Source organism: Aulonocara sp. 'chitande type north' Nkhata Bay, linkage group LG10 (assembly GCF_057382095.1).
Source record: "Aulonocara sp. 'chitande type north' Nkhata Bay isolate Kocher_YH1m ecotype deep benthic linkage group LG10, A_spYH_male_GT1.1, whole genome shotgun sequence".
In the NCBI taxonomy this organism is placed as follows: Eukaryota; Metazoa; Chordata; class Actinopteri; order Cichliformes; family Cichlidae; genus Aulonocara; species Aulonocara sp. 'chitande type north' Nkhata Bay.
The window spans coordinates 30,009,125-30,022,809 of NC_141353.1; positions in this window are offsets into that span (position 1 = coordinate 30,009,125).

The window sequence follows — 13,685 nt, forward strand, 5'->3', positions numbered from 1 at the left end:
AGTCGAAGAAGGAGGGGCATCGCGAGGGGCGTCGGGGGACGGGGGACTGTGCCTCACTGCCCTCCCCTTCTCCAAGAAACCCGTCTTCAACCGAGTCGAGAGAGCCGGGAACTTGTGAGGTGTGCATGTCCTGGTGAGCCTCCACCTTTTATAGGTGGGTGCAGCCTCGACTGTACAGAGACAGACCAGACCAGCTGCACCACACAGACACTTCAAACCTCATCTGAGGACAAAAAACATATACATACATATATATATATATATATCTTACTATTAAAAAAATAATAAAGTTAGGGTTCCTTTACAATGTCAGAAGGAGGGAGGCACTAAGGCACCGCCTTCCGCCCCTCGACGCCCTCGCGGTGCCCCCTCCTTCTGACAGGAACTTCCTACACACCAGGTATGAATGATGCCTGAGTGGACATACAAAACTCACAAGTTCCTGGCTCTCACGGCTCCTATGCAGAGGGTTAGTCGAAGAAGGAGGGGCATCGCGAGGGGCGTCGGGGGACGGGGGACTGTGCCTCACTGCCCTCCCCTTCTCCAAGAAACCCGTCTTCAACCGAGTCGAGAGAGCCGGGAACTTGTGAGGTGTGCATGTCCTGGTGAGCCTCCACCTTTTATAGGTGGGTGCAGCCTCGACTGTACAGAGACAGACCAGACCAGCTGCACCACACAGACACTTCAAACCTCATCTGAGGACAAAAAACATATACATACATACATATATATATATATATATATCTTACTATTAAAAAAATAATAAAGTTAGGGTTCCTTTACAATGTCAGAAGGAGGGAGGCACTAAGGCACCGCCTTCCGCCCCTCGACACCCTCGCGGTGCCCCCTCCTTCTGACAGGAACTTCCTACACACCAGGTATGAATGATGCCTGAGTGGACATACAAAACTCACAAGTTCCTGGCTCTCACGGCTCCTATGCAGAGGGTTAGTCGAAGAAGGAGGGGCATCGCGAGGGGCGTCGGGGGACGGGGGACTGTGCCTCACTGCCCTCCCCTTCTCCAAGAAACCCGTCTTCAACCGAGTCGAGAGAGCCGGGAACTTGTGAGGTGTGCATGTCCTGGTGAGCCTCCACCTTTTATAGGTGGGTGCAGCCTCGACTGTACAGAGACAGACCAGACCAGCTGCACCACACAGACACTTCAAACCTCATCTGAGGACAAAAAACATATACATACATATATATATATATATATCTTACTATTAAAAAAATAATAAAGTTAGGGTTCCTTTACAATGTCAGAAGGAGGGAGGCACTAAGGCACCGCCTTCCGCCCCTCGACGCCCTCGCGGTGCCCCCTCCTTCTGACAGGAACTTCCTACACACCAGGTATGAATGATGCCTGAGTGGACATACAAAACTCACAAGTTCCTGGCTCTCACGGCTCCTATGCAGAGGGTTAGTCGAAGAAGGAGGGGCATCGCGAGGGGCGTCGGGGGACGGGGGACTGTGCCTCACTGCCCTCCCCTTCTCCAAGAAACCCGTCTTCAACCGAGTCGAGAGAGCCGGGAACTTGTGAGGTGTGCATGTCCTGGTGAGCCTCCACCTTTTATAGGTGGGTGCAGCCTCGACTGTACAGAGACAGACCAGACCAGCTGCACCACACAGACACTTCAAACCTCATCTGAGGACAAAAAACATATACATACATATATATATATATATATATCTTACTATTAAAAAAATAATAAAGTTAGGGTTCCTTTACAATGTCAGAAGGAGGGAGGCACTAAGGCACCGCCTTCCGCCCCTCGACGCCCTCGCAGTGCCCCCTCCTTCTGACAGGAACTTCCTACACACCAGGTATGAATGATGCCTGAGTGGACATACAAAACTCACAAGTTCCTGGCTCTCACGGCTCCTATGCAGAGGGTTAGTCGAAGAAGGAGGGGCATCGCGAGGGGCGTCGGGGGACGGGGGACTGTGCCTCACTGCCCTCCCCTTCTCCAAGAAACCCGTCTTCAACAGAGTCGAGAGAGCCGGGAACTTGTGAGGTGTGCATGTCCTGGTGAGCCTCCACCTTTTATAGGTGGGTGCAGCCTCGACTGTACAGAGACAGACCAGACCAGCTGCACCACACAGACACTTCAAACCTCATCTGAGGACAAAAAACATATACATACATATATATATATATATATCTTACTATTAAAAAAATAATAAAGTTAGGGTTCCTTTACAATGTCAGAAGGAGGGAGGCACTAAGGCACCGCCTTCCGCCCCTCGACGCCCTCGCGGTGCCCCCTCCTTCTGACAGGAACTTCCTACACACCAGGTATGAATGATGCCTGAGTGGACATACAAAACTCACAAGTTCCTGGCTCTCACGGCTCCTATGCAGAGGGTTAGTCGAAGAAGGAGGGGCATCGCGAGGGGCGTCGGGGGACGGGGGACTGTGCCTCACTGCCCTCCCCTTCTCCAAGAAACCCGTCTTCAACCGAGTCGAGAGAGCCGGGAACTTGTGAGGTGTGCATGTCCTGGTGAGCCTCCACCTTTTATAGGTGGGTGCAGCCTCGACTGTACAGAGACAGACCAGACCAGCTGCACCACACAGACACTTCAAACCTCATCTGAGGACAAAAAACATATACATACATATATATATATATATATATCTTACTATTAAAAAAATAATAAAGTTAGGGTTCCTTTACAATGTCAGAAGGAGGGAGGCACTAAGGCACCGCCTTCCGCCCCTCGACGCCCTCGCAGTGCCCCCTCCTTCTGACAGGAACTTCCTACACACCAGGTATGAATGATGCCTGAGTGGACATACAAAACTCACAAGTTCCTGGCTCTCACGGCTCCTATGCAGAGGGTTAGTCGAAGAAGGAGGGGCATCGCGAGGGGCGTCGGGGGACGGGGGACTGTGCCTCACTGCCCTCCCCTTCTCCAAGAAACCCGTCTTCAACAGAGTCGAGAGAGCCGGGAACTTGTGAGGTGTGCATGTCCTGGTGAGCCTCCACCTTTTATAGGTGGGTGCAGCCTCGACTGTACAGAGACAGACCAGACCAGCTGCACCACACAGACACTTCAAACCTCATCTGAGGACAAAAAACATATACATACATATATATATATATATATCTTACTATTAAAAAAATAATAAAGTTAGGGTTCCTTTACAATGTCAGAAGGAGGGAGGCACTAAGGCACCGCCTTCCGCCCCTCGACGCCCTCGCGGTGCCCCCTCCTTCTGACAGGAACTTCCTACACACCAGGTATGAATGATGCCTGAGTGGACATACAAAACTCACAAGTTCCTGGCTCTCACGGCTCCTATGCAGAGGGTTAGTCGAAGAAGGAGGGGCATCGCGAGGGGCGTCGGGGGACGGGGGACTGTGCCTCACTGCCCTCCCCTTCTCCAAGAAACCCGTCTTCAACCGAGTCGAGAGAGCCGGGAACTTGTGAGGTGTGCATGTCCTGGTGAGCCTCCACCTTTTATAGGTGGGTGCAGCCTCGACTGTACAGAGACAGACCAGACCAGCTGCACCACACAGACACTTCAAACCTCATCTGAGGACAAAAAACATATACATACATATATATATATATATATATCTTACTATTAAAAAAATAATAAAGTTAGGGTTCCTTTACAATGTCAGAAGGAGGGAGGCACTAAGGCACCGCCTTCCGCCCCTCGACGCCCTCGCGGTGCCCCCTCCTTCTGACAGGAACTTCCTACACACCAGGTATGAATGATGCCTGAGTGGACATACAAAACTCACAAGTTCCTGGCTCTCACGGCTCCTATGCAGAGGGTTAGTCGAAGAAGGAGGGGCATCGCGAGGGGCGTCGGGGGACTGTGCCTCACTGCCCTCCCCTTCTCCAAGAAACCCGTCTTCAACCGAGTCGAGAGAGCCGGGAACTTGTGAGGTGTGCATGTCCTGGTGAGCCTCCACCTTTTATAGGTGGGTGCAGCCTCGACTGTACAGAGACAGACCAGACCAGCTGCACCACACAGACACTTCAAACCTCATCTGAGGACAAAAAACATATACATACATATATATATATATATATATCTTACTATTAAAAAAATAATAAAGTTAGGGTTCCTTTACAATGTCAGAAGGAGGGAGGCACTAAGGCACCGCCTTCCGCCCCTCGACGCCCTCGCGGTGCCCCCTCCTTCTGACAGGAACTTCCTACACACCAGGTATGAATGATGCCTGAGTGGACATACAAAACTCACAAGTTCCTGGCTCTCACGGCTCCTATGCAGAGGGTTAGTCGAAGAAGGAGGGGCATCGCGAGGGGCGTCGGGGGACGGGGGACTGTGCCTCACTGCCCTCCCCTTCTCCAAGAAACCCGTCTTCAACCGAGTCGAGAGAGCCGGGAACTTGTGAGGTGTGCATGTCCTGGTGAGCCTCCACCTTTTATAGGTGGGTGCAGCCTCGACTGTACAGAGACAGACCAGACCAGCTGCACCACACAGACACTTCAAACCTCATCTGAGGACAAAAAACATATACATACATATATATATATATATATATATATATATATCTTACTATTAAAAAAATAATAAAGTTAGGGTTCCTTTACAATGTCAGAAGGAGGGAGGCACTAAGGCACCGCCTTCCGCCCCTCGACGCCCTCGCGGTGCCCCCTCCTGACAGGAACTTCCTACACACCAGGTATGAATGATGCCTGAGTGGACATACAAAACTCACAAGTTCCTGGCTCTCACGGCTCCTATGCAGAGGGTTAGTCGAAGAAGGAGGGGCATCGCGAGGGGCGTCGGGGGACGGGGGACTGTGCCTCACTGCCCTCCCCTTCTCCAAGAAACCCGTCTTCAACCGAGTCGAGAGAGCCGGGAACTTGTGAGGTGTGCATGTCCTGGTGAGCCTCCACCTTTTATAGGTGGGTGCAGCCTCGACTGTACAGAGACAGACCAGACCAGCTGCACCACACAGACACTTCAAACCTCATCTGAGGACAAAAAACATATACATACATATATATATATATATATATATATCTTACTATTAAAAAAATAATAAAGTTAGGGTTCCTTTACAATGTCAGAAGGAGGGAGGCACTAAGGCACCGCCTTCCGCCCCTCGACGCCCTCGCGGTGCCCCCTCCTTCTGACAGGAACTTCCTACACACCAGGTATGAATGATGCCTGAGTGGACATACAAAACTCACAAGTTCCTGGCTCTCACGGCTCCTATGCAGAGGGTTAGTCGAAGAAGGAGGGGCATCGCGAGGGGCGTCGGGGGACGGGGGACTGTGCCTCACTGCCCTCCCCTTCTCCAAGAAACCCGTCTTCAACCGAGTCGAGAGAGCCGGGAACTTGTGAGGTGTGCATGTCCTGGTGAGCCTCCACCTTTTATAGGTGGGTGCAGCCTCGACTGTACAGAGACAGACCAGACCAGCTGCACCACACAGACACTTCAAACCTCATCTGAGGACAAAAAACATATACATACATATATATATATATATATCTTACTATTAAAAAAATAAAGTTAGGGTTCCTTTACAATGTCAGAAGGAGGGAGGCACTAAGGCACCGCCTTCCGCCCCTCGACGCCCTTGCGGTGCCCCCTCCTTCTGACAGGAACTTCCTACACACCAGGTATGAATGATGCCTGAGTGGACATACAAAACTCACAAGTTCCTGGCTCTCACGGCTCCTATGCAGAGGGTTAGTCGAAGAAGGAGGGGCATCGCGAGGGGCGTCGGGGGACGGGGGACTGTGCCTCACTGCCCTCCCCTTCTCCAAGAAACCCGTCTTCAACCGAGTCGAGAGAGCCGGGAACTTGTGAGGTGTGCATGTCCTGGTGAGCCTCCACCTTTTATAGGTGGGTGCAGCCTCGACTGTACAGAGACAGACCAGACCAGCTGCACCACACAGACACTTCAAACCTCATCTGAGGACAAAAAACATATACATACACATATATATATATATATATCTTACTATTAAAAAAATAATAAAGTTAGGGTTCCTTTACAATGTCAGAAGGAGGGAGGCACTAAGGCACCGCCTTCCGCCCCTCGACGCCCTCGCGGTGCCCCCTCCTTCTGACAGGAACTTCCTACACACCAGGTATGAATGATGCCTGAGTGGACATACAAAACTCACAAGTTCCTGGCTCTCACGGCTCCTATGCAGAGGGTTAGTCGAAGAAGGAGGGGCATCGCGAGGGGCGTCGGGGGACGGGGGACTGTGCCTCACTGCCCTCCCCTTCTCCAAGAAACCCGTCTTCAACCGAGTCGAGAGAGCCGGGAACTTGTGAGGTGTGCATGTCCTGGTGAGCCTCCACCTTTTATAGGTGGGTGCAGCCTCGACTGTACAGAGACAGACCAGACCAGCTGCACCACACAGACACTTCAAACCTCATCTGAGGACAAAAAACATATACATACATATATATATATATATATATCTTACTATTAAAAAAATAATAAAGTTAGGGTTCCTTTACAATGTCAGAAGGAGGGAGGCACTAAGGCACTGCCTTCCGCCCCTCGACGCCCTCGCGGTGCCCCCTCCTTCTGACAGGAACTTCCTACACACCAGGTATGAATGATGCCTGAGTGGACATACAAAACTCACAAGTTCCTGGCTCTCACGGCTCCTATGCAGAGGGTTAGTCGAAGAAGGAGGGGCATCGCGAGGGGCGTCGGGGGACGGGGGACTGTGCCTCACTGCCCTCCCCTTCTCCAAGAAACCCGTCTTCAACAGAGTCGAGAGAGCCGGGAACTTGTGAGGTGTGCATGTCCTGGTGAGCCTCCACCTTTTATAGGTGGGTGCAGCCTCGACTGTACAGAGACAGACCAGACCAGCTGCACCACACAGACACTTCAAACCTCATCTGAGGACAAAAAACATATACATACATATATATATATATATATCTTACTATTAAAAAAATAATAAAGTTAGGGTTCCTTTACAATGTCAGAAGGAGGGAGGCACTAAGGCACCGCCTTCCGCCCCTCGACGCCCTCGCGGTGCCCCCTCCTTCTGACAGGAACTTCCTACACACCAGGTATGAATGATGCCTGAGTGGACATACAAAACTCACAAGTTCCTGGCTCTCACGGCTCCTATGCAGAGGGTTAGTCGAAGAAGGAGGGGCATCGCGAGGGGCGTCGGGGGACGGGGGACTGTGCCTCACTGCCCTCCCCTTCTCCAAGAAACCCGTCTTCAACCGAGTCGAGAGAGCCGGGAACTTGTGAGGTGTGCATGTCCTGGTGAGCCTCCACCTTTTATAGGTGGGTGCAGCCTCGACTGTACAGAGACAGACCAGACCAGCTGCACCACACAGACACTTCAAACCTCATCTGAGGACAAAAAACATATACATACATATATATATATATATATCTTACTATTAAAAAAATAATAAAGTTAGGGTTCCTTTACAATGTCAGAAGGAGGGAGGCACTAAGGCACCGCCTTCCGCCCCTCGACGCCCTCGCGGTGCCCCCTCCTTCTGACAGGAACTTCCTACACACCAGGTATGAATGATGCCTGAGTGGACATACAAAACTCACAAGTTCCTGGCTCTCACGGCTCCTATGCAGAGGGTTAGTCGAAGAAGGAGGGGCATCGCGAGGGGCGTCGGGGGACGGGGGACTGTGCCTCACTGCCCTCCCCTTCTCCAAGAAACCCGTCTTCAACCGAGTCGAGAGAGCCGGGAACTTGTGAGGTGTGCATGTCCTGGTGAGCCTCCACCTTTTATAGGTGGGTGCAGCCTCGACTGTACAGAGACAGACCAGACCAGCTGCACCACACAGACACTTCAAACCTCATCTGAGGACAAAAAACATATACATACATATATATATATATATATATCTTACTATTAAAAAAATAATAAAGTTAGGGTTCCTTTACAATGTCAGAAGGAGGGAGGCACTAAGGCACCGCCTTCCGCCCCTCGACACCCTCGCGGTGCCCCCTCCTTCTGACAGGAACTTCCTACACACCAGGTATGAATGATGCCTGAGTGGACATACAAAACTCACAAGTTCCTGGCTCTCACGGCTCCTATGCAGAGGGTTAGTCGAAGAAGGAGGGGCATCGCGAGGGGCGTCGGGGGACGGGGGACTGTGCCTCACTGCCCTCCCCTTCTCCAAGAAACCCGTCTTCAACCGAGTCGAGAGAGCCGGGAACTTGTGAGGTGTGCATGTCCTGGTGAGCCTCCACCTTTTATAGGTGGGTGCAGCCTCGACTGTACAGAGACAGACCAGACCAGCTGCACCACACAGACACTTCAAACCTCATCTGAGGACAAAAAACATATACATACATATATATATATATATATATCTTACTATTAAAAAAATAATAAAGTTAGGGTTCCTTTACAATGTCAGAAGGAGGGAGGCACTAAGGCACCGCCTTCCGCCCCTCGACGCCCTCGCGGTGCCCCCTCCTTCTGACAGGAACTTCCTACACACCAGGTATGAATGATGCCTGAGTGGACATACAAAACTCACAAGTTCCTGGCTCTCACGGCTCCTATGCAGAGGGTTAGTCGAAGAAGGAGGGGCATCGCGAGGGGCGTCGGGGGACGGGGGACTGTGCCTCACTGCCCTCCCCTTCTCCAAGAAACCCGTCTTCAACCGAGTCGAGAGAGCCGGGAACTTGTGAGGTGTGCATGTCCTGGTGAGCCTCCACCTTTTATAGGTGGGTGCAGCCTCGACTGTACAGAGACAGACCAGACCAGCTGCACCACACAGACACTTCAAACCTCATCTGAGGACAAAAAACATATATATATATATATATATATATATATATATATATATATATATATATATATATCTTACTATTAAAAAAATAATAAAGTTAGGGTTCCTTTACAATGTCAGAAGGAGGGAGGCACTAAGGCACCGCCTTCCGCCCCTCGACGCCCTCGCGGTGCCCCCTCCTTCTGACAGGAACTTCCTACACACCAGGTATGAATGATGCCTGAGTGGACATACAAAACTCACAAGTTCCTGGCTCTCACGGCTCCTATGCAGAGGGTTAGTCGAAGAAGGAGGGGCATCGCGAGGGGCGTCGGGGGACGGGGGACTGTGCCTCACTGCCCTCCCCTTCTCCAAGAAACCCGTCTTCAACCGAGTCGAGAGAGCCGGGAACTTGTGAGGTGTGCATGTCCTGGTGAGCCTCCACCTTTTATAGGTGGGTGCAGCCTCGACTGTACAGAGACAGACCAGACCAGCTGCACCACACAGACACTTCAAACCTCATCTGAGGACAAAAAACATATACATACATATATATATATATATATATCTTACTATTAAAAAAATAATAAAGTTAGGGTTCCTTTACAATGTCAGAAGGAGGGAGGCACTAAGGCACCGCCTTCCGCCCCTCGACGCCCTCGCAGTGCCCCCTCCTTCTGACAGGAACTTCCTACACACCAGGTATGAATGATGCCTGAGTGGACATACAAAACTCACAAGTTCCTGGCTCTCACGGCTCCTATGCAGAGGGTTAGTCGAAGAAGGAGGGGCATCGCGAGGGGCGTCGGGGGACGGGGGACTGTGCCTCACTGCCCTCCCCTTCTCCAAGAAACCCGTCTTCAACAGAGTCGAGAGAGCCGGGAACTTGTGAGGTGTGCATGTCCTGGTGAGCCTCCACCTTTTATAGGTGGGTGCAGCCTCGACTGTACAGAGACAGACCAGACCAGCTGCACCACACAGACACTTCAAACCTCATCTGAGGACAAAAAACATATACATACATATATATATATATATATCTTACTATTAAAAAAATAATAAAGTTAGGGTTCCTTTACAATGTCAGAAGGAGGGAGGCACTAAGGCACCGCCTTCCGCCCCTCGACGCCCTCGCGGTGCCCCCTCCTTCTGACAGGAACTTCCTACACACCAGGTATGAATGATGCCTGAGTGGACATACAAAACTCACAAGTTCCTGGCTCTCACGGCTCCTATGCAGAGGGTTAGTCGAAGAAGGAGGGGCATCGCGAGGGGCGTCGGGGGACGGGGGACTGTGCCTCACTGCCCTCCCCTTCTCCAAGAAACCCGTCTTCAACCGAGTCGAGAGAGCCGGGAACTTGTGAGGTGTGCATGTCCTGGTGAGCCTCCACCTTTTATAGGTGGGTGCAGCCTCGACTGTACAGAGACAGACCAGACCAGCTGCACCACACAGACACTTCAAACCTCATCTGAGGACAAAAAACATATACATACATATATATATATATATATATCTTACTATTAAAAAAATAATAAAGTTAGGGTTCCTTTACAATGTCAGAAGGAGGGAGGCACTAAGGCACCGCCTTCCGCCCCTCGACGCCCTCGCGGTGCCCCCTCCTTCTGACAGGAACTTCCTACACACCAGGTATGAATGATGCCTGAGTGGACATACAAAACTCACAAGTTCCTGGCTCTCACGGCTCCTATGCAGAGGGTTAGTCGAAGAAGGAGGGGCATCGCGAGGGGCGTCGGGGGACGGGGGACTGTGCCTCACTGCCCTCCCCTTCTCCAAGAAACCCGTCTTCAACCGAGTCGAGAGAGCCGGGAACTTGTGAGGTGTGCATGTCCTGGTGAGCCTCCACCTTTTATAGGTGGGTGCAGCCTCGACTGTACAGAGACAGACCAGACCAGCTGCACCACACAGACACTTCAAACCTCATCTGAGGACAAAAAACATATACATACATATATATATATATATATATATATATCTTACTATTAAAAAAATAATAAAGTTAGGGTTCCTTTACAATGTCAGAAGGAGGGAGGCACTAAGGCACCGCCTTCCGCCCCTCGACGCCCTCGCGGTGCCCCCTCCTTCTGACAGGAACTTCCTACACACCAGGTATGAATGATGCCTGAGTGGACATACAAAACTCACAAGTTCCTGGCTCTCACGGCTCCTATGCAGAGGGTTAGTCGAAGAAGGAGGGGCATCGCGAGGGGCGTCGGGGGACGGGGGACTGTGCCTCACTGCCCTCCCCTTCTCCAAGAAACCCGTCTTCAACCGAGTCGAGAGAGCCGGGAACTTGTGAGGTGTGCATGTCCTGGTGAGCCTCCACCTTTTATAGGTGGGTGCAGCCTCGACTGTACAGAGACAGACCAGACCAGCTGCACCACACAGACACTTCAAACCTCATCTGAGGACAAAAAACATATACATACATATATATATATATATATCTTACTATTAAAAAAATAATAAAGTTAGGGTTCCTTTACAATGTCAGAAGGAGGGAGGCACTAAGGCACCGCCTTCCGCCCCTCGACGCCCTCGCGGTGCCCCCTCCTTCTGACAGGAACTTCCTACACACCAGGTATGAATGATGCCTGAGTGGACATACAAAACTCACAAGTTCCTGGCTCTCACGGCTCCTATGCAGAGGGTTAGTCGAAGAAGGAGGGGCATCGCGAGGGGCGTCGGGGGACGGGGGACTGTGCCTCACTGCCCTCCCCTTCTCCAAGAAACCCGTCTTCAACCGAGTCGAGAGAGCCGGGAACTTGTGAGGTGTGCATGTCCTGGTGAGCCTCCACCTTTTATAGGTGGGTGCAGCCTCGACTGTACAGAGACAGACCAGACCAGCTGCACCACACAGACACTTCAAACCTCATCTGAGGACAAAAAACATATACATACATATATATATATATATATATATCTTACTATTAAAAAAATAATAAAGTTAGGGTTCCTTTACAATGTCAGAAGGAGGGAGGCACTAAGGCACCGCCTTCCGCCCCTCGACGCCCTCGCGGTGCCCCCTCCTTCTGACAGGAACTTCCTACACACCAGGTATGAATGATGCCTGAGTGGACATACAAAACTCACAAGTTCCTGGCTCTCACGGCTCCTATGCAGAGGGTTAGTCGAAGAAGGAGGGGCATCGCGAGGGGCGTCGGGAGATCTGAGGACAAAAAACAGAGGCTAAAAACTTAAGGTTATCTATGTAACCCCGGTTCTCTGAGTAGCATGAGTGAGTGTCTCACTATGGGAACGCCTCCTGCGTGACCTTATCAGAAGGTCAAATACCATTACGCCAGCCCTTACAGGCTGGCTAGGTGACGCCCATGTCAGGACGGGCCAGTGCCTCCCTATATAATAGGCTGACATAGCGTCACATGTCATTCAAAACAAGCCCACCTCTTCCTCGCTTCCATAGCAAGGAGGGCGGTCTGGTGAGACACTCACTCATGCTACTCAGAGAACCGGGGTTATATACATAACCTTAAGTTCTCTTTCATAGCATTCGTTTCGTGTTTCACTATGGGAGAAATAATGACTCCCGGATTGCCAGACATGCCTGTTAAGAAGACAACTGTCCCCAACAGCACTTCACAGGGGAGAGGCCCCCACCCGGGAAGAACCTGCACTGAGGACTGAACGCGCTAGGTTAGGTGCTGTCACATCTAACCTGTAAAACCTAGCAAATGTATGAGGTGAAGTCTAGCATGCAGCTGCACACACCTCCTGAATAGAAACTCCCATAAAGAGAGCCCATGAGGTCGCCAGACCTCTAGTGGAATGTGCACGTAAGCCAGCAAGGGGCTGAAGGCCCCTGCTTGTATAGGCCAGGGCAATTGCTCCTACAATCCAATGGGAGAGGCGCTGTTTAGACACAGGCTTTCCCATATGTGGTTTAGCCCAGGACACAAACAGCCGGTCACTTCGTCTGACACTCTGGGTTCGGTCCATGTAAATGCGCAGAGCACGGACTGGACATAAGGTATGCAGCCGCTGTTGCTCCTATGAGGAGAAAGGCGGTGGGCAAAAGGCCGGCAGTTCTATAGGTGAACATGTGCCGACAACCTTCGGGACAAAGGCAGGGTTGAGCTGCATACTGACCCTCGTATTATCCGAGGAGAACTGAATGCATGACTGATGCACTGAGAGAGCGTGGATCTCTCCCACACGTTTAGCAGAAGCTAAAGCAATTAATAGAGCCGTCTTCAAGGACAGAAATTTTAACTCAACCTGTTCCAGGGGTTCAAATTGGCAAAAGGAGAGCGCAGCCAACACTGTGGGAAGGTCCCACGATGGAGCCAACGGCCTAGACGTAGGCAATTTACGCCGTGCACCCTTCATGAAACGGCATATTAAGGGATGTTGGCCAACAGTCTTTCCCTCAAAACCAATATGGCAGGCTGAAATTGCTGCCAAATACACCTTGATGGTGGAGAAGGCTTTACCCCTATTAATCAGGGCCTGAAGAAATGACAGAATCACAGCCACAGAGCACTGAAAAGGGATGGCCTGTGATTCTAAGCACCAGCTTTCAAACACACGCCACTTGTGCTCATATAGCGTCCTAGTAGAAGATGCTCCAGAACACTGAATAGTGTCGATAACACTATGAGGGAGCCCCACTGTGTTCAGGTTAAACCACTCACGGGCCAAGCCCACAGAGCTAGCCTCTCTGGGGGGGGGGGGAAATACTCCCCCCTGTGTTTGAGACAGGAGGTCTCTGCGTAGTGGTAACGGCCAAGCACAGCTGCTGAAAAATCACCGCCAGCCAGTGCTTCCCTGGCCAGTGCGGGGCTATCAGGATCATACAGTGACTTCTCCCCCTCACTCTGGCCAGAGTCAGCCGACTCATCTCCGTCCTTGTTGGCATCTCCTCCCCAGGTGACTCCAGCATCGGGGAAAAACACACGATCTCCGTGTGCTTCCAGCGACGGGAAAG